Source organism: Narcine bancroftii, chromosome 12, assembly GCF_036971445.1.
Source record: "Narcine bancroftii isolate sNarBan1 chromosome 12, sNarBan1.hap1, whole genome shotgun sequence".
In the NCBI taxonomy this organism is placed as follows: Eukaryota; Metazoa; Chordata; class Chondrichthyes; order Torpediniformes; family Narcinidae; genus Narcine; species Narcine bancroftii.
Window position 1 is genome coordinate 46,270,580 of NC_091480.1, and position 22,205 is coordinate 46,292,784.

Sequence of the window (22,205 nt, forward strand, 5' to 3'; positions counted from 1 at the left end):
GATCTAACAATCCCATAAATATAGGCATCAATAACTATTTAAATTCTTATTAAAACTCTGGAAAGAAATCATCTTCCATTGGAGCCTTATTATTTGGTAAAGACATAAATATGTAATATAATTCTGTAACAGTAAAATAATCTGTTAACTCAATCTTTTCCTCAATATTTAATTCCAGCACTATAATTTGTTATAAATATTCATCTATTCTATCTCCATCCTTCAGATATTCTGATTGGTATAATTTCTTATAAAATTTCATAACAAATCATCATTAACATCCTGTGTTTTATCACGTTATGAGCCCAGAGGACCCCAAAATGAGCAGCAATAGATATTCACCAAGACAAATGGTTACTTAAACAAAAGTTGATTTTAATGATCTTTAAACATGAAAAAACTTTAAATTATCAATATTGACTTAACTAACCTAACTTAACCCCCTTCTAATTCTAAGCATACGTGTATGTAATGAGTGTGTAAGTTCAGAAATGTCCTTTTATTCACAATCAAATCTCATTTTTCATTCCTCCAACTACACTGGTTGCAGGCAATTCTTATACTGTGCACATAATTTAACATATATAACGTTCACCAGGCTTTGGTGCTTGAAAGATAAATGATTACCGCTCAGTAAGGAGCTTGTCTGTTTACAGAGAGAGATATGTTGTATGCTGCACACCCAGCCACCTCAGTGTCTTGCTGAAGAAACTTGCCCACTCAGGGTTTCCAGATGATAACCTCTTTCTTTCAGGTCACTACAGAGTTCCTCCTTGTTTCACTTGTTCCAAGTGAAACATTAGACAGCCAGCACTCTCCTCTTGCATGAACCAAAAGGGCTTTAACCAGGCTGAACTAAACACTGACCACCAGTCTTCAAAATTGAGTTTCCACACGCTTGCCAGCTTGTCCTCTTCCAGTCCCAGTTGCTGTTGCTGAATGTAACACTCTGGAACTGACCTCTGTATCTCTCTCTCTCTCTCTTTATCTCTCTCTGAGAGAAAGCCTGTTTGACTCTCTGTTTGTAAAACCACATGATCCAATTAGAACAGCAGGTTCCCTTCCAAACTATGTGGCTGCGATAAGTACTTTCATCTGTTTACTTTTTGTAAACAACGATCTATTTTTGAAGTCTCTTGGGCACTCTCCAAAGCTCTTGCAAAGCCTGTGGGGCTGATATGTCTCGCATCAGCAGAGCTCCAGTATTTCAAATATCTGTTTTAAAGTGTTTGCATGTGACCTACACTAACAAGCCCTGCCCCAGTATATCACCCCAAAAAACATATTCTGTCACACGTTACCTCTTCAAAGGAAATTTAACTCTTGAGTTAAAATTCAGTTATAACTAAACTGTTATTAAAATCACTAAAGAGACAACAATACACAATACATAACATGTTATAATAAAGTAACCTAATGTTGAAAGTAAATATTTCTGTACATGGTCAATTTTAACATTTTGACAAACAATCTGTTATTACATTATTTGTACGTTTAATATGATTAATTTGCAGATTATATTCTTGTAATCTTAAAGTCAAGATTAACAATTTTCTGGGTTTTTTTTCTTCATTTTATTCAAAAATGCCAGAGGATTGTGGTCTGTAAATATCACAATTGGTTCATGAGGGGTACCGAGACGTATATCAAAATTCTGCAGAGCAAATATTATAGACAACTGTCTTTTCTCAATATTGGAATATTTCATTTGATGAACATTGAATTTTCTTGAAAGGTAGGAAACTGGATGGTCAATTTCATTATGTTCACCTGTTGCTCCATCACTGGCATCCTCTGCTAAAGAAAATGGTCTGTCAAAATCAGGAGATTTTAAAACAGGACAATGGCATAGCATTGCCTTTAAATTTTCTAAAGCTCTCTAACAAACATTAGTCCACACAACTTTCTCCCCTTCTTCAAAATGTTGGTGAAAGGAAAAGCAACCTCAGAAAAATGTTTGCAAAATTTCCTATAATATCCTGTCATTCCTAAAAAACATTCACTGCTTTCTTGCTATTGGGAAAAGGAAACGCAGAAATTTCATTCACCTTAGCTTAAATAGGTGCAAATTTGCCATGATCAAAAACATGTATGTTATAAGTGACATCTTCAATTTGAAGTTTTGCTAAATTAACAGTTAAGTTTGCTTTCGATAATCTTGCATATAATTTGTCCAATTCCCTTAGATGTTATTCCCATGTGTCACTTTTTGTGACCAAGTCATCAATCTGTATGTGTTAACCCTTTGATTACCAAATTAATAATCCTTTGGAATTTTGTAGGGACACTTTTCATGCCAAAACGTAACACATTATACTCATATAAACTGGATGGAGTTAAAAAAGTGTCCACAACCTTCCGTTTACACGGCCGTCTTTTCTCTCTTAGTTAAAGGCACACACCAGTAACACTTCAACCAATCCAAATTAGTAAGAAACTTAGCTTTGCCAATTTTATCAATACAGTCATCTATTCTCGGAATAGGATAAGCATCTGTTTTATTTACTGAATTAACCTTCCTGTAATCAGTACAGAACCTAATAGCTCCATCTGGTTTCAGTACCAGAATTCAAGGAAAATTCCAATCTCATTTGGAAGGTCTAATAATATAATTTCTCAACAAATATTCCACCCCTGATCCATGAGTTTACTCTTCTGAATGTTTATTCTATATGGGTATTGTTTAATGAGTCTTGAGTTTCCGACATCCATATCACTGATGTCCGTTTTGCACATCAGGGAACAAATGTGTATATTTCAAAATTAATTCTGTCAACTGCATCTGTTCTTGTGACTTAAGATGGCTTAACCTTTCCTCCAAATTTTCCAAAATTTCTGAGTTAGACAGTTGCACAGGAACCATGGTTTCTTTAAGGTTACCCTCAAAAAATTCTGTTTCCATAATCTTATGATCCATAATTCCCTCAAACCTGTCAACAGCTAACATCTCAGATACAGATTGTTCTCCATTACCCCTATCCTCATTATAAGGTTTCAACATATTTATGTGACAAATCTGAGTGTTATTCCTTCGATCTGGAGTTTTAACAACATAGTTAATATCATTCAGTTTTCATTTAACTACATACAATCCAGAAAACCTAGCTCTCAAAGGATTGTCATGTGTTGGAAAGAAAATCAAAACTTTACCTCCTGTCTTAAAATTCCTCACTTGAGCTTTCTTGTCAAGTAATTGCTTCATTTAACCCTGAGACATTTCTAAATTCTCTTGAGCCACACTTTTTGTAACCTGTCTAAATTTAGAAACATAATCCAGCGTCCAACTACACATCCTCATTAACTACTGTTCTTTTATCAACATTAAAGGATCTGATGTCCAAAAACAATTTCAAAAGGGCTGAAACCTAATGATTCCTGCACAGCCTCCCTTGCTGCAAATAATAAATGAATATATACATCCTAATCTTTTCCATTCTCCAGACAATAAATCCTCATCATATTTTTAAGCATAGAGTGAAATCTTTCCAAAGCTCCCTGAGTTTCAGGATGGTACGCAGATGAAGTAATCTGTTTTATTCCCAACTCATAAATCAACTGCTGAAACAACCCAGACATAAAGTTAGATAATTTATCACTTGGAATCACTTTTGGTAGTCTAAAAACTGTGAAAACTCATTCCAGAGCCTTTACCACAATTTTGGTTTTAATATTTCTTAATTGTATAGCCGCTGGAAATCTTGATGTTGTACACATAATTGTTAATACATACTGATTCCCAGCTTTAGGCAGGGAACCTACACAATCCACAATAACCCTAGTGAACTGTTTCCCAACAAAAGGAATATTTTGCAATGGAGCTACTGGGTGACTATGGTTAGGTTTCCCCACAACCTGACAAAAGTTGCATGTTTGGCACAATTTTACATCATCCTTCCTCAAACCATGCTAGAAAAACTGCCTCAAAATCTTATTCATGGTTCTCTTTATGCCAGGATGACCACCCAATGTTGTACTGTGGGCTAGTTTTAAAATTTATTTACGGTAGTTTCTTAAAACAACCATTTAACATAACATATATAACATAACAATTTACAGCACGGAAACAGGCCATTAGGCCCTTCTAGTCCGCACCGAACCAAACACCCCACTCTAGTCCCACCTCCTTGCACAATGCCCATAACCCTCCATCTTCTTCTCATCCATATACCTGTCCAACCTTTTCTTAAATAATACAATTGACTCCGCCGCCACTATTTCTCCCGGAAGCTCATTCCACACGTCTACCACTCTCTGAGTAAAGAAGTTCCCCCTCATGTTACCTCTAAACCTCTGCCCCTTAATTCTTAACTCATGTCCTCTTGTTTTAATCTTTCCTCCTCTTAACGGAAATAGTCTATCCACATCCACTCTGTCTATCCCTTTCAAAATCTTAAATACTTCTATCAAATCCCCTCTCAACCTTCTACGCTCCAAAGAATAAAGACCTAATCTGTCCAATCTCTCCCTATACTCTAGATGCTTAAACCCAGGTAACATTCTGGTAAACCTTCTCTGCACTCTCTCCACTCTGTTTATATCCTTCCTATAATTTGGCGACCAGAACTGCACACAGAACTCCAAATTAGGCCACACCAACGTCTTATACAGTCTCAACATCACCTCCCAACTCCTTTATTCCATGCAATGATTGATAAAGGCCAGCATACTAAAAGCCTTCTTCACCACCCTATTCACGTGAGTTTCTACCTTCAGGGAACGATGTACAGTTACTCCTAAATCTTTCTGCTCTTCTGTATTCATCAATGCTCTCCCATTTACCACGTATGTCCTGTTCTAATTCTTCTTACCAAAATGAAGCACCTCACACTTATCAGCATTAAATTCCATCTGCCATTTTTCAGCCCACTTTTCTAAGCGGCCCAAATCCCTCTGCAATCCTTGAAAACCTTTTTCATTATCCACTATTCCACCTATCTTAGTATCGTCTGCATATTTACTAATCCAATTTACCACCCCATCATCTAGATCATTAATGTATATAACGAACAACAATGGGCCCAATACAGATCCTTGAGGCTCACCACTGGTCACTGGCCTCCCACCTGACAGACAATTATCCACTACCACTCTCTGGCCTCTCCCTTTCAGCCAATGTTCAATCCATTTGACTATCTCAAAATTTATACCTAAAGACTGCACCTTCTTAACTAACCTTCCATGTGGTACCTAATCGAAGGCCTTACTGAAGTCCATATAGACAACATCCACTGCGCTACCCTCATCCACATTCCTAGTCACCTCTCACTCTTCATTAACTGGAATATCAAGGGGTCTTCATTTTCTCATCAACAATTCACCTTTCAAGTAATAACCACAAGCCATTTCTTTAATCTCCTGTTCAGTTCCTGCTTTGCACCTTACGACAACAATATTTGTATCTGCTTCTGTTGCTGAATTAAGTCTTTCCTTGACAAAGACACATCCATAATCTCACAATTACGCTGCTCTTTCAAAACTATTTCAGAAGCACTGGGAAAGTCTATATCAAGTGGATTTTCCTCAAGTCTCATCATTTTCTTAGTCACAGACATTGATGCAGCACATGCAGGATATATCTCACAATCCTCTCTAACCTCATCCTTCCTAGGCCTATTTTTAATCTCAAAACTGACCCAACTTTATTCTCTGCCAAATCATTCCCTATTGAAAATGAAACACCCTGCATTGGGTAACTTTGAAATTACTCCTACTACAACAGGTCATTTAACTAGTTCTGAATTTTGCACAATGTTGTGAAGAGATATTGACTCTACCTCACCTCCAACACCTTTAATCAAAGTTGTCTCCCCTGCGTCAGTTTTCTGGTCAAGAGTTAAAACCCTTTCCAACAACAGTGACTGAGCAGCTCCAGTAGCTCTAAGAATTTTAATTGGAACCTCCTTTACTGAAACCAAGACCTCTGACACAAAAGGTTTGAAAACACCCGAATCAGGTCTGGAACATCTGCTCTGCTTAAATTCAACTGTATGATACATACTTCTGTTAAAACATTTTTTCTCATCTCTCTTTCAATACTAGACAATTTGGAATAACATGACCAGATTTCTTACAAAAATGACATACAAATCCAGAATTGCTATCCTTTCCCACCTTACCGTCATTTTTTCTTTTAACATTCTCTCCAGACTTAATTTCAGGTTTACTAGTCTGCTCCATATTAAACTTCTATACAGGCTTATTAATCTGTTCTACATTAACTTTCTGAAAATGCCTACTATTCTGAAATGTACCTTTGTGCATTAGGGAAAATACGTCCACTAATCTAGCCATTTGTTGCCACATCCCCACGTCTCTCTCATCCAGGTATAATTTAATCTAATTTGGAACATACCCTTCAACTCCCTCAATTAACATCAATCCTCTCAATCTGTCAAAATCATTGTTTATTCCTTTTGAAGCGCAATAATGGTCAAATCATACAGATTTATTTCAGTGCAAAATCCATGTTAGATTGATGTTCTGTTTTCATCAAACTCCTAATTTTTTGTCTATATGCGTCTGGAACCAACTCATAAGCTTTCAAGGCCTGTGTAAAGTCACTTTTAATGTTTCGGGAGAATTTAGGGATTGGGATAAGTGGGTACAAAACCACCCAGGGCAGATGCCACATCCCCTCCTGATATTATGGAATCCCTATTTAATAGGCTTTTTCAGGTGCATTCTATGCTAAGAAGCAGAAGCGGCCCTTTAAATTGCTGTTCAGGTGGCAGCATTTAAAGCGCAACGCTGGCCACCTTAAGGACACAGCTGCACAGGATGCGGCTCTGAGCACACTCCGGCTCCTGCCCACTGTTAGCTGTGATCAGCAGCCTGACCCTTTAACATCCACTTTCAGCCAGCTGCATTCAGATGGCTGGGGGAATCACTGAACTGAGCTCATTATCCCTCTCGGAGGAGGGTTACGTAGCTCACCTCAAGAGCACCTCCTGCGCATTCACGTGGCCTCAAAACAGCTGCATATTGCCTAAACATGCGGCTTTACACGTGGGGCAATTGGCCACAACTGCTTTAGCAGATGTATGGTGGGATTGTGGAGGACATATGGGATTCCCTCTTGTATGATTGGGCAGGGAAATGTGTGTGAGTAATTCTTATGCATGAAGTATTAAAAACCCCTGATGTTATTCCACTTATCGAGTAGTACAATGGACCTAATTATAAACATAGATGCGATTGGACAAACCTGGGGAATATCTAATAAATATAAGACCAAGAATGAGATATCAGCAGGATGGGAAGCCTTAATACCAATGATTGGAATTATGAAGAATGCAGAATGGATTAATTATATTCATTATAACTAACAAAGATTCATTAATTATTCCAATGATGCATTGAGTGCCTTGGGAGAAAATGTTGATGCGGCCAGCAGAATGATATGGCAAAACCGACAGGCTTCGGACTGATTAATGACTAAAGAAGGAGGTGTATGTGTCATGTTTGGCAAACAATGTTGTACCTTTATTCCTAACAACAAGGCTCCTGATGTCTCCTTCACTCGGACCATGAAAAATCTTAAGACTCTGTGGCTAGAATTAAAGGACAATGCTGGTTATGGTCACCAATTTTTTAACTGGTTGCATGCGAATTTTGGATTTTTAGGGTTCGTGGATTACTAAGATTGTGATGTTTGTATTAATTCTCCTCTTGATCTGATTTTCCTTGTTGCCGTTGATTAAGATTTATTTGGAATTGTTGAGCCCAGCTGTCCCTATGCTACTGAAAAGGATGGAATCGGTGAGGGTTGAGATGGAGCAATTGGATGAGAAGGAGATACAGGCTTTGGGAAGCTCAGTGTCGGAGGCTGGGGAATCTAGAGGTGTAAGGGTGATAGGTAGTTATTGTCCTGGGTAAACTTGTACCTCTCACTTCGTTCGTTTTAGATTGGTCACAGTGTTTGAGCTACCAAAAGAAAATAGGCACACACACTGAGAGCAGTACAGTTTATACAATTTTTTATTACAAATTCAAAAGCTGATTTCAAACTACAATATGCTATCCCTTCCCAATTATACTTATCAATGCCTGTACTAGTCCCAACTGCCGAAGCGAGGCAATGACCGCACACTTGTAGTAGGTCGTCTGTGCGCCGGTAGCTGCTTCTCCACCTCACTCGACCGGGACGTTAGCTGGACTCTAGAAGTTCTTCTTCTTGCTAAGAGATATTGCCACCTCTCAGAGAGTCTCAAACTTCAGCAGCGGGACCATGGCTTATATTACCCAAAAACTGCTTACCCAAGCATCTATTCCCAGCACAGTAAGAAAGATAAGTGAGCAAGCTTGCATGCCTAGGCTTCTATCGAATAACGTAATTTTCAGCTTATCACTTTGAATACAATGGTTTATTTTGCATCAAGGATAGAACTCTGACAGTCTGTGACCCAAAAAAAGCAGAATGATTAAATGTTCTTGCTACACAGATGTCCTTTCATCAGATAACAGCATATCTGGCCCCTCGGTGGAATTTAGCTTATGTCTGATGATTCTAAAAAAGAAGCAAGTTCTCAGCCTTGCAGAAGCAAAGGCTACAAAAGTAATTAAAAAAAAACACGGTTTAAATCTTCCATTACACTAGGGGATCAATCAATGCAGCCCTGTTCCGGAGGCATGAGACTTTGTGACCACGGGATAAATCATAGCAGATTAGAGTAGGTAACCAGGGGTTAAATAAGTGGAGTCCTGTCCGGGTGCATGGGAGGGTGAGACCAGGGGATAAATCAATGCAGTTCTATCACGGAGACATGACAGGGAGAGACCAGGGAATAAATCAATGCAGTTCTGTCCCGGGCCAACGAGAGGGTAAGACCAGGGGATAAATCAATGCAGACCTGTCCCAGGGACATGAGAGTAGGAGACCACGTTATAAATCAATGCAGGTCTGTCACGGACTGTCCTGTACCTGGCGCACGCAAGTAGGTGACCAGGGGTTAAATCAATGCAGTATTGTCCCGGGCGAATAAAAGGGTGAGACTAGGGAATAAATCAATCCAGTCGTGTCCTGGCGCAAAAAAAAGGTTAAAACGGGATAACGCATTGCAGTATTGTCAAAAATGCACGAGAGCGTGTGTAGTCCTATCTCGACGCAGGAGTGTAAGTGTTCAGGGGATAATCAATGCAGTCCAGCCCCGGCCACACAAGCGTCGGTGACCAGGTAATAAACCATTGCAGACCCGTGTCCGGCGCAAATGAGTGGGTTCCCACGGGATAAATCAATGCAGTAATGTCCCGGGCACACGATAGGATGTGACCAGTGGATAAATAATTGAAGTCCTATCCCGGCACAGGAGCGTAAGTGACCACGGGATAAATCAATGCAGTTCAGTCCCAGGCGCACGAGAGGGTGTAACCAAGGTATGAATAAAAGCAGTTCTGTATTGGGGGCATGAGAGTAGGTGACCAGGGGATTAACAATGTAGTACACACCCACGCGCACAAGAGGGATTTATCAGGGTATAGACCAATGTTGTTCTAAGCCGTGAGCATGAGATTAGGCGATAAGGGTATAAATCAATGCAGTCCTGTCCTGGGCGCACGAGAAAAGGCGATCGGGGATAAATCCTGCCACAGATGAACATGAGAGTGAGAAAAGGGGATAAATCAATGCAGTTCTGTCCTGGACAAACGAGTGTAGGTGACCAAGGGATGAATCAATCCTGTCCTGCCCCGGGTGCACGAGAAGATGTGACCAGGTATAAATCAACGCAGTCCTGTCGAGGGCGCACAAGAGGGAGTGACCCCAGGGGATAAATCATTGCTGTTTTGTCCCGGGCGCAAGAAAGTAAGTGTCCAGGGGATAAATCGGTGCAGTCCTGTCCTGGGTACATGAGAAGGTGAGACCAGTGCATTAATCAATGCAGTCCTGCCACAGCTGAACATGAGAGTGAGAACAGGGGATAAATCAATGCAGTTCTGTCCTGGACAAATGAGTGTGTGTGTGACCAAAAGATAAATCAATGAAGTCCAGCCCCGGGCAAATGAGAGGGTGCGACCAGGGGATAAAGCAAGGCAATTCTGTCCCGGGCCCTCGATAGGGTGAGACCAGGGAATAAAGCAATGCAGTCGTGTCCCGGGTGCAAAAGAGTCGGTTACTATGGGATAAATCAATGCAGTAATAACCCGGACGCACGAAAGGGTGTAACCTGGGGATAAATTAAGGCAGTTCTGTACTGGTCACATGAGAGTAGGTGATCAGGGGATAAATCAATGCAGTCCTGTCCTTCGCGCTCGACAGTAGGTGATCGGGGAATAAATCAATGCAGTCTTTCCATAGGCGAACATGAGAGTGAAAACAGAGGATAAATCAATGAGGCCCTGTCCCGCACGCACAAGAGGGAATTATAGTCCTTTCCCAGGTGGTGACACCAGGGGATAAATTAATGCAATCCTGTGTCGGGGGCACGAAGGAATGTGACCAGTGGTTAAATCAATGCAGCCCTGTTCCGGGAGCATGAGAGGTTGTGACCAGGGAATAAATTATTGCAGTTTTGTGCCGGGCACACAAGAGTAGATGACCGGAGAATAAAGCAGTGGAGTCCTGTCCCGGGTGAACGAGAGGATGGGACCAGGATATAAACCAATGCTGTCCTGAACCGGGAGCATGAGAGTAGGTGATAAGGAGATAAATCAATGCAGTCCTGTGCTGGGCGCAAGAGAGTAGGTGAGAAGGGGATGAATCAATGCAGTCCTGCCCCGGGTGCAGGAGAAGGAGTGACCAGGTTATAAATCAATGCAGACCTGTCAAGTGCGCACGTGAGGGTGTAACCAGGGGATAAATCATTGCTATTTCGTCCCGGGCACACGAGAGTAAGTGACCAGGGGATAAAGCACTCGAGTCCTGTCCTGGGTGCATGAGAGTGTGAGACCATTGAATAAATCAACGCAGTCCTGCCACAGGCGAATATGAGAGTGAGAACCGGGGATAAATCCAATGCAGACCTGTCCCACGGGCATGAAAGCAGGAGACCATGCAGTTCTGTCACGGAAGCACGAGAGTAGGTGATCAGAGGATAACTCAATGCACTCTTGTTCCGGGTGAAGAAAATGGTGAGACCAAGGAATAAATCAATGCAGTCGTGTCCTGGACGCAAAAGTGAAGGTTACTACGGGATAAATCATTTCAGTAATGTCCCAGACGTATGAGAACGTGTGAGCAGAGGAGAAAAGATTGTAGTCCTCTCCCGGCACAGGAGCGTATGTGTGCAGTCCCGCACCGGGCGAACGAGAGATGGGAACCAGGGAATAAACCAATGCAGTCCTATGTCAGGCGCAAAAGAGTGTGTTACCAAGGGATAAATCAACGCATTAATGTCCCGGGCTCATGAGAGGTTTTAACCAGGGGATAAATTAATGCAGTTCTGTACTGGGCACATGAGAGAAGGTGACCAGGGGATGAATCAATGCAGTCCTGCCGCGGATGCAGGGGAAGGTGTGACAAGGGTATAAATCAACGCAACCCTGTCAAGGGCGCACGAGAGGGAGTGGCCAGGGGATAAAACATTGCTGTTTTGTCACTGGCGCACGAGAGTAAGATTCCAGGGGATAAATCAGTGGAATCCTGTCCTGTGTGCATGAGAGGGTGAGACCATTGGATAAATCAATGCAGTCCTGCCACAGTCGAACATGAGAGTGAGAACAGGGGATAAATCGATGCCGTTCTGTCCTGGACTAATGAGTATGTGTGACCTGGGGTTAAATCAATAAAGTCCAGCGCCGGCACATAAGAGGATGCGACCAGGGGATAAATAAATGCAGTTTTCTCCCGGGGCCGCGAGTGGGTGAGACGAGGGGATAAATCAATGCAGACCTGTCCCACGGGCATGAGAGTAGGAGACGACGTTATAAATCAATGCAGTTCAGTCACGGACACATTAGAGTAGGTGACCAGGGGATAAATCAATGAAGCCCTGTACCAGCGCACGCCAGTAGGTGACCAGGGTATAAATCAATGCAGTCGTATCCCGGGTGCAAAAAAGGGTGAGACCAGGGAATAAATCAATGCAGTCGTATCCTGGGCGCAAAAGAGAAGGTTACTTCGGGATAAAACACTGCAGTAAGTCCCAGGCGTACGAGAGCGTGTGACCTGTGGATAAAAGATTGTAGTCCTATCCCGGTGCATTAGCGTAAATGAGCAGGGGATAAATCAATGCAGACCTGTCCCACGGGCATGAGAGTAGGAGACCACGTTATAAATCAATGCAGTTCAGTCGCGGACACATTAGAGTAAGTGACCAGGGAATAAATCAATGAAGTCCCGTACCGGCACACGCGAGTAGGTGACCAGGAGATAAATCAATGCAGTCGTATCCCGGGTGCAAAAAAGGATGCGACCAGGGAATAAGTCAATGCAGTCGTATCCTGGGCGAAAAAAGAGAAGGTCACTACGGGATAAAACATTGCAGTAATGTCCCAGGCGTACGAGAGCGTGTGACCAGTGGATAAAAGATTGTAGTCCTAACCCGGCGCATTAGCGTAAGTGAGCAGGGGATAAATCAATGCAGTCCAACACCGGGAGCACCAGATTAGGGAACCAGGGAATAAACCAATACAGTCCTGTGTCAGGCGCAAAAGAGTGGGTTACCAAGGGTAACCAATGGGTTACCAATGCAGTAATGTCCGGGCGCACGAGAGGGTGTAACAGGGATAAATTAATGCAGTTCTGTACTGGTCACATGAAAGCAGGTGACCAGGGGATAAACCAATGCAGTCATGTCCTTCGCGCTATAGATGGGTTTATAAGGAGATAAACCAATGCACTCTTGTGCCGGTAGCGAGAGAGTAGTGAATGTTTGGAATTCTCTAACCAAGGAAGTGGTTGAGGCTGCCTCAATAAACATATTTAAAATTCGGTTAGATAAATTTTTACATGTTAGAGTAATTAGGGGATATGGGGAGAAGGCAGGTAGGTGGAGTTACGTCATAAATTAGATCAACCATGATCGTATTGAATGGCGGAGCAGGCTCGATAGGCCATTTTTGGCCTACTCCTGTTCTTACTTCCTATGTTCCTATTAGGTGATAAGTGGATAAATCAATGGAGTCCTGTCCTGGGCGCACGACAGTAGGCGATCGAGGGATAAATCAATGCAGTCCTTTGCTGGGCACTCGAGTGTAGGTGACCAGGGGATGAATTAATGCAGTCCTGTCAAGGGAGCACGAGGGTGTGTGACCAGGGGATCAATGATTGAAGTTTTTTTTTTCCTAGGCACATGAGCGTAGGTGACGAGGGGTTAAATCAGTGGAGTCCTGTCCCGGGTGCACGAGAGGTTGAGACAAGTGGATAAATCAATGAAGTCCTGCCACAGGCGAACATGAGACTGACACCAGGTGAAACATTTATTAGGCCCTCTCCCGCAGCACAAGAGGGAGTTATCGTCCTTTCCCAGGCGCGCGAGAAGATGACAGTAGTTGATAAATTAATATAGTCCGTGGCGGGCGCACGAGAGAAAGTGACCAGAGGATAAATGAATGCAGATCTGCTCCGAGAGCATGAGAGTTGAGACCAGGGGATAAATCATTGCAGTATTGTGCCGGGTGCAGAAGAGTAGGTGACCGGGGGATAAATCAGTGGAATCATGTACTGGGCGCACGAGAGGGTGAAACCAGTGTATAAATCAATGCAGTCCTGGCAAAGGCGAACATGAGAGTGAGACCAGGGGATAAACCATGTAGTTCTGTTCTAGATGAATGAGAGTGTATGACCAGTGGTTAAAACAATGAAGTCCAGCTCCTGGCGGAATGGAGGATGAGACCAGGGGATAAATCAATGCAGTTCTGTCCCGGGCACACAGCAGGCTGAGACCAGGGAATAAATCAATGCAATCGTGCCCCGGCTGAAAAAGAGTTGGTTACCATGGGATAAATCAATGCAATAATGTCCCAGTCGCACGAGAGCGTGCGACCAGTGCATAAATTATTGTAATCCTATCCCGGCGCAGGAGCGTAAGTGACCAGGGAATGCAATTCTGTACCCAGGTTCACGAGAGGGTGTGATCAGTGGATAAAAGAATGCCGTCCTATCCCGGCGCAGGAGTGCAAGTAATCAGGGGATAATCAATGCAGTCCAGCCCCGGGCACACAAGCGTCGGTGACCAGGGAATAAACCATTGCAGACCGGTGCCCGGCGCAAAAGAGTGGGTTCCCACGGGATAAATCAATGCAGTTATGTGACCAGTGGATAAATGATTGAAGTCCTATCCCGGCACAGGAGCGTAAATGACCACGGGATAAATCAATGCTGTCCAACACCGGGCGCACTAGAGTAGGGAATCAGGGTATAAACCAATACAGTCCTGTCAGGCGCAAAAGACTGGGTTGCCAAGGGATAAGTCAATGTAGTAATGTCCCGGGCGCACGAGAGGGTGTAACCTGGGGATAAATTAATGCAGTTCTGTACTGGTCACATGAGAGTAGGTGACCAGGTGATAAACCAATGCAGTCCTGTCCTTCGCGCTGTTGAGGGATTTATCAGGGAATAAACCAATGCATTCTGTGCCGGTAGCTAGATTAGGTGATAAGGGGATAAATCAATGCAGTCCTGTCCTGGGCGCATGACCGTAGGTGATCGGGGGATAAATCAATGCAGTCGTTTGCTTGGCACACGAGTGTAGGTGACCAGGGGATGAATTAACGCAGTCCTGTCAAGGGCGCACGAGAGTGTATGATGAGGGGATAAATCATTGAAGTTTTGTCCCAGGCGCACCAGCGGAGGTGACGACGGGTTAAATCAGTGGAGTCCCTGTCCCGAGTGCACGAGAGGGTGAGACCAGCGTATAAATCAATGCAGATCTGTCCCAGGGACATGAGAGTAGGTGACCAGGGGATAAATAAATGCAGTTCTGTTCTGGACATACGACAGGGAGAGACCAGGGAATAAATCAATGCAGTCGTGTCGCTGCTGCAAAAGAGTAGGTTACTATGGGATAAATCAATGCAGTAATGTCCCAGGCGCACGAGAACGTGCGAGCATGGCTAAATGATTGTAATCCTATCCCGGCGCTGGAGTGTAAGTGATCAGGGGATAATTAATGCAGTCCAGCCACGGGCACACAAGCGTCGGTCACCAGGGAATAAACCATTGCATACCGGTGTCCGGCGCAAAAGAGTGGGTTCCCACGGGATAAATCAATGCAGTAATGTCCCTGGCGTACGATAGGATGTGACCAGTGAATAAATGATTGAAGTCCTGTCCCGGCACAGGAGCGTATGTGACTACGGGATAAATCAATGCAGTCCAACACCGGGCGCACTAGAGTAGGGAATCAGGGAATAAACCAATACAGTCCTGTCAGGCGCAAAGGACTGGGTTACCAAGGGATAAATCAATGCAGCAATGTCGCGGTCGCACGAGAGGGTGTAACCTGGGGATAAATTAATGCAGTTCTGTACTGGTCACATGAGAGTAGGTGACCAGGTGATAAACCAATGCAGTCCTGTCCTTCGCGCTATAGAGGGATTTATCAAGGAATAAACCAATGCATTTATCAGGGAATAAACCAATGCATTCCTGTGCGAGATTAGGAGTGTAAGTGATCAGGGGATAATCAATGCAGTCCTGTCCTGGGCGCACGACAGTCGGTGATCGGGGGATAAATCAATGCAATAATTTGCTGAGCACACGAGTGTAGGTGACCAGGGGGTGAATGAACGCAGTCGAGTTCAGAAGAATGAGAGGAGATCTTACAGAAACATAGGATTATGAAGGGTATGGATAGGATAGATGTAGGAAGGTTTTTTGAGCTGGTCGGGGAAACTAAAACGAGATGACACAGTCTCAAGATTCGGGTGAGTAGATTTAGGACAGAGATGAGGAAAAATAGTTTTTCCCAGAGAGTAGTGAATGTTTGGAATTTTCTAACCAAGGAAGTGGTTGAGGCTGCCTCATTAAACATATTTAAAATTCGGTTAGAAAAATTTTTACATGATAGAGGAATTAGGGGATGTTATAGATAGAGAATTTAGGTTAAAAAGGGCTTAAGTTAAAATGTGATGATTAATCATAAAAGGGGAAGCCAGAATAGACAGGGAGCTTACCATAAAAGTTCAGCTAGACAATGTTATAACAAACAGAGATTTTCATGGTCACAGAGAGACATGTAGGAGCCAAAGATTGATAAAAAGAGTGAGAAACAGAATTTAGTGTGTGTAGAGTTCGTAGTGTACGTAACAAACATGATAATTACAAATGCAAGTGTACTTAGGATGATTTTACAAAAACTAACCAATTAAAACAGTGTTAAAAAGAAGGGGAAGGACAAACAAAAAAAGGTATAAAAATCAATGCACTGTATGTATCGGGGCTTGACTGGCGAGAAGCCAGTTGAGTCCAACTCTGCAGACTTGTAAATAAAGCTTGTCGTGTCATCAATTTTAAGGAGACTCATGTGTGAGAATTTGTACTTCTGACAATTGGGGGACCTCATCCGGGATCTACACTCCAGACGTGGGAGGGGGCGAGAAAGAGGGACATCGGAGGTGGTGCACCCCGCTGAGTTCAGCGGCTCCTAGTCCCTTGCTCGTCGCCTCGGGCGGCTTGAGTGAGTGGTATCCGGACAAGGTGACACGACAAGACGAAAAGGAGAGGGGTGACGGTTCAATCCCCAGGAAGACACTGGTAAGTGACGACTTACGATTGTGGTGTGGGGATTGACGGATGAGACCACCCAGGTAACGGTCATGACGGGATAAAAAACTATAAAACGATAAATCAGGTGTAGAGCCTTTGTCGTGGCGTGAGGACCCTGTTGTGGGACCCTAGGATAGACCCCAGGGAAACCTCGGCGGGAACCGGCGGAGGGATAGTACCTCCGACGAGGCGTCCGAGAAGAAAGGGAGTAGGGTCCCGAACGGGAGGGTTCTCAGCAACGATAAACGGATCTAGGTGGGAAAAATGGGAGGATCAAAATCTAAGGGCTCGTCTGAAAGATCAGGACATTTCCCGGGAGTTCCCCTTGACAGCCCTTTGGGGAGAATGTTTGAAAATTGGGATAGTAAACGATATCGAGACAAAAACAAGAAAAAGATGGTTCAATATTGTCTGCTTTGGTCGAAACAGCCTATCAAAGGTTCCTCTGTCTGGTGGCCGAAATTTGGATCTGATGAGGATTGGGTTAGACAAGCATTAAACATATATGTGAATTCGAGACAAAAGGTGAATCAAAAAGAGTCAGCATATGAATTTTGTTGGGTTCCCTGGCCAGGATCCTTAACAAAATGTTTTAAATTGAGGGTAGCGGGAGAAAAGAAGTGGGAACCTCTGGACAACCTCCCCACTCCTTATGTTCCCCCGGTGCCCACTGCGCCCGAGGGAAGCTCGCTGCTGGAGGGGAAAGGTGATGAATATGATTGCCCCGGAAGGGGCCGGGAACAAAGGGATGAATTAAGGGAGTCGGACCCTAAACTTCCACCGGTAAACCGACCCTGGACCAGATCCCAGACTGGTCCAGGACCATCGAAGTCTTCAGTAAGCCTAAATCCCCTGAGGGAAGTTCCAATGGGAGGACCGGGAGGGGGAACGGGATATGTAAACGTTCCCTTAACTAGTACGGAGGTGCGGGGATTTAAGAAGGAAATGAAAAATCTATTGGAAGATCCCATGGGACTGGCCGAACAGTTCGACCAGTTCCTGGGACAAAACACATATACCTGGGAAGAGATGCATGCAATAATGGGAACATTATTCTCACCCCAGGAGAGGCAGATGATTCGACAGGCTGCCCTCCTCATGTGGGAACGTGAACAATCTGGGGACCCCAGACCCCATGAACAAAAATATCCCTTGAATGAACCCAGGTGGGACAAACGAACACCCGAGGGATTGGCAAGTATGAGACAATATAGAGAGTGGACGATTAAAGGGATACGGGAGGCTGTGCCAAAGGGTCACAATTTCACCAAGGCATTTGGGAACCACCAGGGGAAAGATGAGTCCCCTACTGATTTCTTGGAGAGGGTGAGAAAGAATGTCCAACAGTATGCGGGTGTGGACCCTAGTACACCAATGGGTGAACAGCTTATTCGAATTGAATTTGTTTCCAAATCGTGGCAGGACATTAGAAAGAAACTAGAAAAGGAGGAGGGCTGGAATGAAAAACCCCTGAGCGACCTGTTGAAAAAGGCGCAAAGAGTATCTGTGCAGAGGGAAGAGGAAGGTCAAAAGAGGGCAGCGAAGATTATGGTACAGACTATCCGACAGATAAATGCCGAGTCCAGAGGGGAAAGGAAACAAAACCTTCCTCTAAGCAACCCAAGATATCCAAGAGAGGGGAGACCCCGGAGACCCGTTAAGTGCTATTACTGCAATGAGAAAGGACACTTCAAGAGGGAATTCCCGCAATATAAGAGGGAAGTGCGTACCCTCGAACTCATGGAAGAAGATTAGGGGGGTCAGGGGTTCCGAATGTTGGGGACCAGGTATAAGAGGGAACCCTTGGTAAAACTAAAAATTGGTCCCCAGGGAGAAGAGGTGGCGTTTATGGTGGACACGGGAGCGGAACTAAGTAGTGTAATAACTGTGCCGATTGGGACCGAGCCTGTAAAAAGCAATTAGAAAATTTCTGGGATAGAAGGGGCTCCCAGAATGGTATCGATAATTCCCCAAGTGACAGTGAAGCTGGAAGGGAGAGAAGGGGTACAGGACCTCTTGTTGTTACTGTCGGCCGGATTTAACCTCCTAGGAAGAGATTTACAGGCTCTCCTAGGTTTGGGTGCTCTCCCCGTGGACGGAGAAGTGCGAGTCCACCTCTGTGCTCTGAAGGAGGAGGATGAACGGCAGATTGACGAGAGAGTCTGGTATAAGAAGGGAAATCGAGGAGGTCTGGACATCCCACCTTTACATGTCACATTAATACCAGGTCATCAGCCGGTAAGGAAACGTCAGTATCCTATTTCTTTGGAAGGGAGGAAGGGGCTACAGCTGGTAATTGAGACCCTAATACGAGACGGACTATTGGAGGAATGCATGTCACCCTATAACACCCCTATACTCCCAGTGAAAAAGTCAGATGGATCCTATCGTCTAGTTCAGGATCTAAGAAGTTTGAATGCTATTGTTCAGACCCGCCACCCAGTGGTGCCTAATCCCTATACTATTCTGAATCGGATTCCCCCAGACCATGAGTGGTTTAGTGGTATCGACCTGAAGGACGCCTTCTGGACGTGTCCACTAGAAGAGGGAAGTAGAGATATGTTCGCGTTTGAATGGGAGAATCCATGGACAGGTAGACGGAGGCAGCTTCGGTGGACTGTATTGCCCCAAGGGTTCACTGAATCTCCGAACCTGTTTGGACAAATGCTAGAACAAATCCTGGCGGACTATCCACGATCCGATGATTCCCAACTGATGCAGTATGTGGACGATTTACTGTTATCAGGACCCAAAGAACAGGAAATGAGGGGAGATACAATTAGACTCTTGAATTATCTGGGGAAAAAGGGTCTGCGAGTGTCCAGGAACAAGTTACAGTTCGTTGAGAGGACTGTGGTATATCTGGGACACCAGATAAGTAAAGGACAGAGACGGATTACCCCTGAATGGATTGCGGGAATAACTAGAATGCCATTATCCCATAATAAGAAGGAAATAAGACAATTCCTGGGACTCTTAAGTTACTGTAGGTTATGGATAGAGGACTACTCAGCGTTGGTGAAGTTTATGTATGAAAAGCTGACAAATGAAGATGACCCAGGAGGAGAAGGGATGGTTTGAGGACTTGAACCATCGCCTGACGCGAGCCCCGGTACTCACTCTGCCCTCTTTAAAACAACCCTTCCAGCTATTTGTCACTCATAACCAAGGAACAGCTGTGGGAGTTTTAACGCAGGAAAAAGGCGGTCAGCGACACCCAGTGGCTTTCCTATCCAAAATGATGGACCCAGTGTCTCGCGGATGGCCGACGAGTATCCAGGGAGTAGCGGCTGTTGCTCTGTTGGTGGAGGAGGCACGTAAACTTACTTTTGGAGGAAGGATGACTGTGTACACCTCCCATTCTGTGAGTGTTCTATTAACACAAACCGCCCATCTATGGCTGACTGATTCCCGCATATTAAAGTACGAGACCATTTTAATGGTCGGAGAAGATCTACAGTTTGCTAAGAATAATAGTTGCAACCCAGCTCAGTTTTTATACGGCAGTGAAACAGGGGAAGAAGTGGAGCACGACTGTGTCGAGTTGACGGATCTTCAGACCAAGACCCGAGAGGACCTTTGCGATACTCCTCTGGGAGAGGGATATGAATTCTACATTGACGGCTCCGCCAGATGTGTTGACGGAATGAGCAGAAGCGGGTATGCCATAATAGAAGGAAATGCTTGGAAAGTGGTAGAATCCGCGAGGCTACCCGGAAGCTGGTCGGCACAGTCCTGTGAACTATATGCCTTGCAGAGAGCCCTCAGAGTACTGGCAGAGAAAACTGGAACAATTTACACTGACTCCAAATACGCATACGGGGTAGTGCATACCTTTGGTAAGATCTGGAAGGAGCGCAGTCTGATTACATCAAGAGGAAAGGAATTGGCACACGAACAGATGATTACTCTGACTTTGGAAGCCCTGACATTACCCCGGGAAATAGCAGTGGTCTACATACCAGGCCATCAGAGGGGAGATACCCCGACCGCAATTGGGAACAGACTGGCTGATGAAGAGGCCAAAAGGGCAGCCATGCAACAAGAAGTCCGTTTGCTGACCTTTATCCCAATAAGACAAGGTATAAAAAAGGCTCCCATTTTCACTGCTAAGGAAGAAAAGGACATGGCTCAGCTGGGCGCAAGCCAGCTGCCTGATGGAACATGGAAGACACCGGATGGAAGAATGGTTCTAAATAAGGAAATAACTCGCAATATTTTAAAACACCTGCATCATCAGAGCCACTGGGGCACCCAGGCCTTGTGCGACACAGTGCTTCGAGAATATGTGTGTAAGGGGATCTACACCTTGGCCCAACAGGAGGTGCAGAACTGCCACATCTGCACAAGAATTAATAAGAAGGTAATGAGGACGAGTATCATGGGAGGTCAACCGTTGGCCATACGCCCCTTCCAAAGAATCCAGATTGACTTCACAGAGTTACCTCAAGTCCAAAGATGGAAGTATCTGTTGGTGGTGATAGACCACTTTACCCGATGGGTGGAAGCGTTCCCAACAGTAAATGCTACAGCTTCTACAGTAGCTCACCTCCTCCTAGAGCATGTGATCCCCAGATATGGTATAATGGATTCTTTCGACCCAGATAGGGGTCCACATTTTTGCTCCAAAGTCCAGCAATTGATTTGTGATGCATTGCAGGTCTCTTGGAAATTGCATACCCCTTGGCATCCACAAAGCTCAGGGAGGGTTGAACGTATGAATGGAACCCTAAATACGCAATTGACAAAATTAATGGTGGAGACTAAAATGCCTTGGATAAAGTGTCTGCCCCTGGCCTTATTGAGAATTCATACTGCCCCACGCAGGGATGTGGGGTTGTCCCCTTATGAGATGATGTTTGGGCTTCCCTTCTGGAGTACAGTTGAGGGGTGTCCCACCTTGGGGGGAAGGGGATATTTTTGTTAGGAACTATTTACAGGCACTGTCACGCTCTCTTACAGATTTACGAAAGAGGGGACTATTGGCACAAACACCGCCTCTAGACTTTTCTTTACACAAGGTGGAACCGGGAGACTGGATTCTCATCAAGACCTGGAAAACTGAAAAACTCCAGCCACAGTGGGAAGGTCCATTCCAAGTTCTCTTGACTACAGAGGCTGCAGTACGAACAAGAGAGAAGGGGTGGACGCACGCATCCAGATTTAAGGGACCTGTAGAGGCACCTCAGGACCCTGATACGGACTCAGATTGGACTTGTGTTCCGAGAGACAAACCTCTTACTTTGCAATTTTGCAGAAAGACTTGATTGACAATGTTATTGTTAAATGCTTTGATTTTTCTTGGTTTGCCTATGTCTTTGTCAGGTCTGAAGTATAAGAAGTGCAGAGACACAGTAGTCGTTTTTCAGGACCGCACTTGGGAAAGAAAGGAGGGTAATTTCATTTCCCATACCTCAGTTCCTAAGAAATGCTGGGCGGAAAATACCACCCAACATCCATATACCCCTTGTATGGAGAAAGAGGGAAGTAATGTGGGTCATTATATACAGATTCCTAATAGTACTCCTTTCCCTCTTAATGGTTGGCCCTAGGAGGGTGAGTC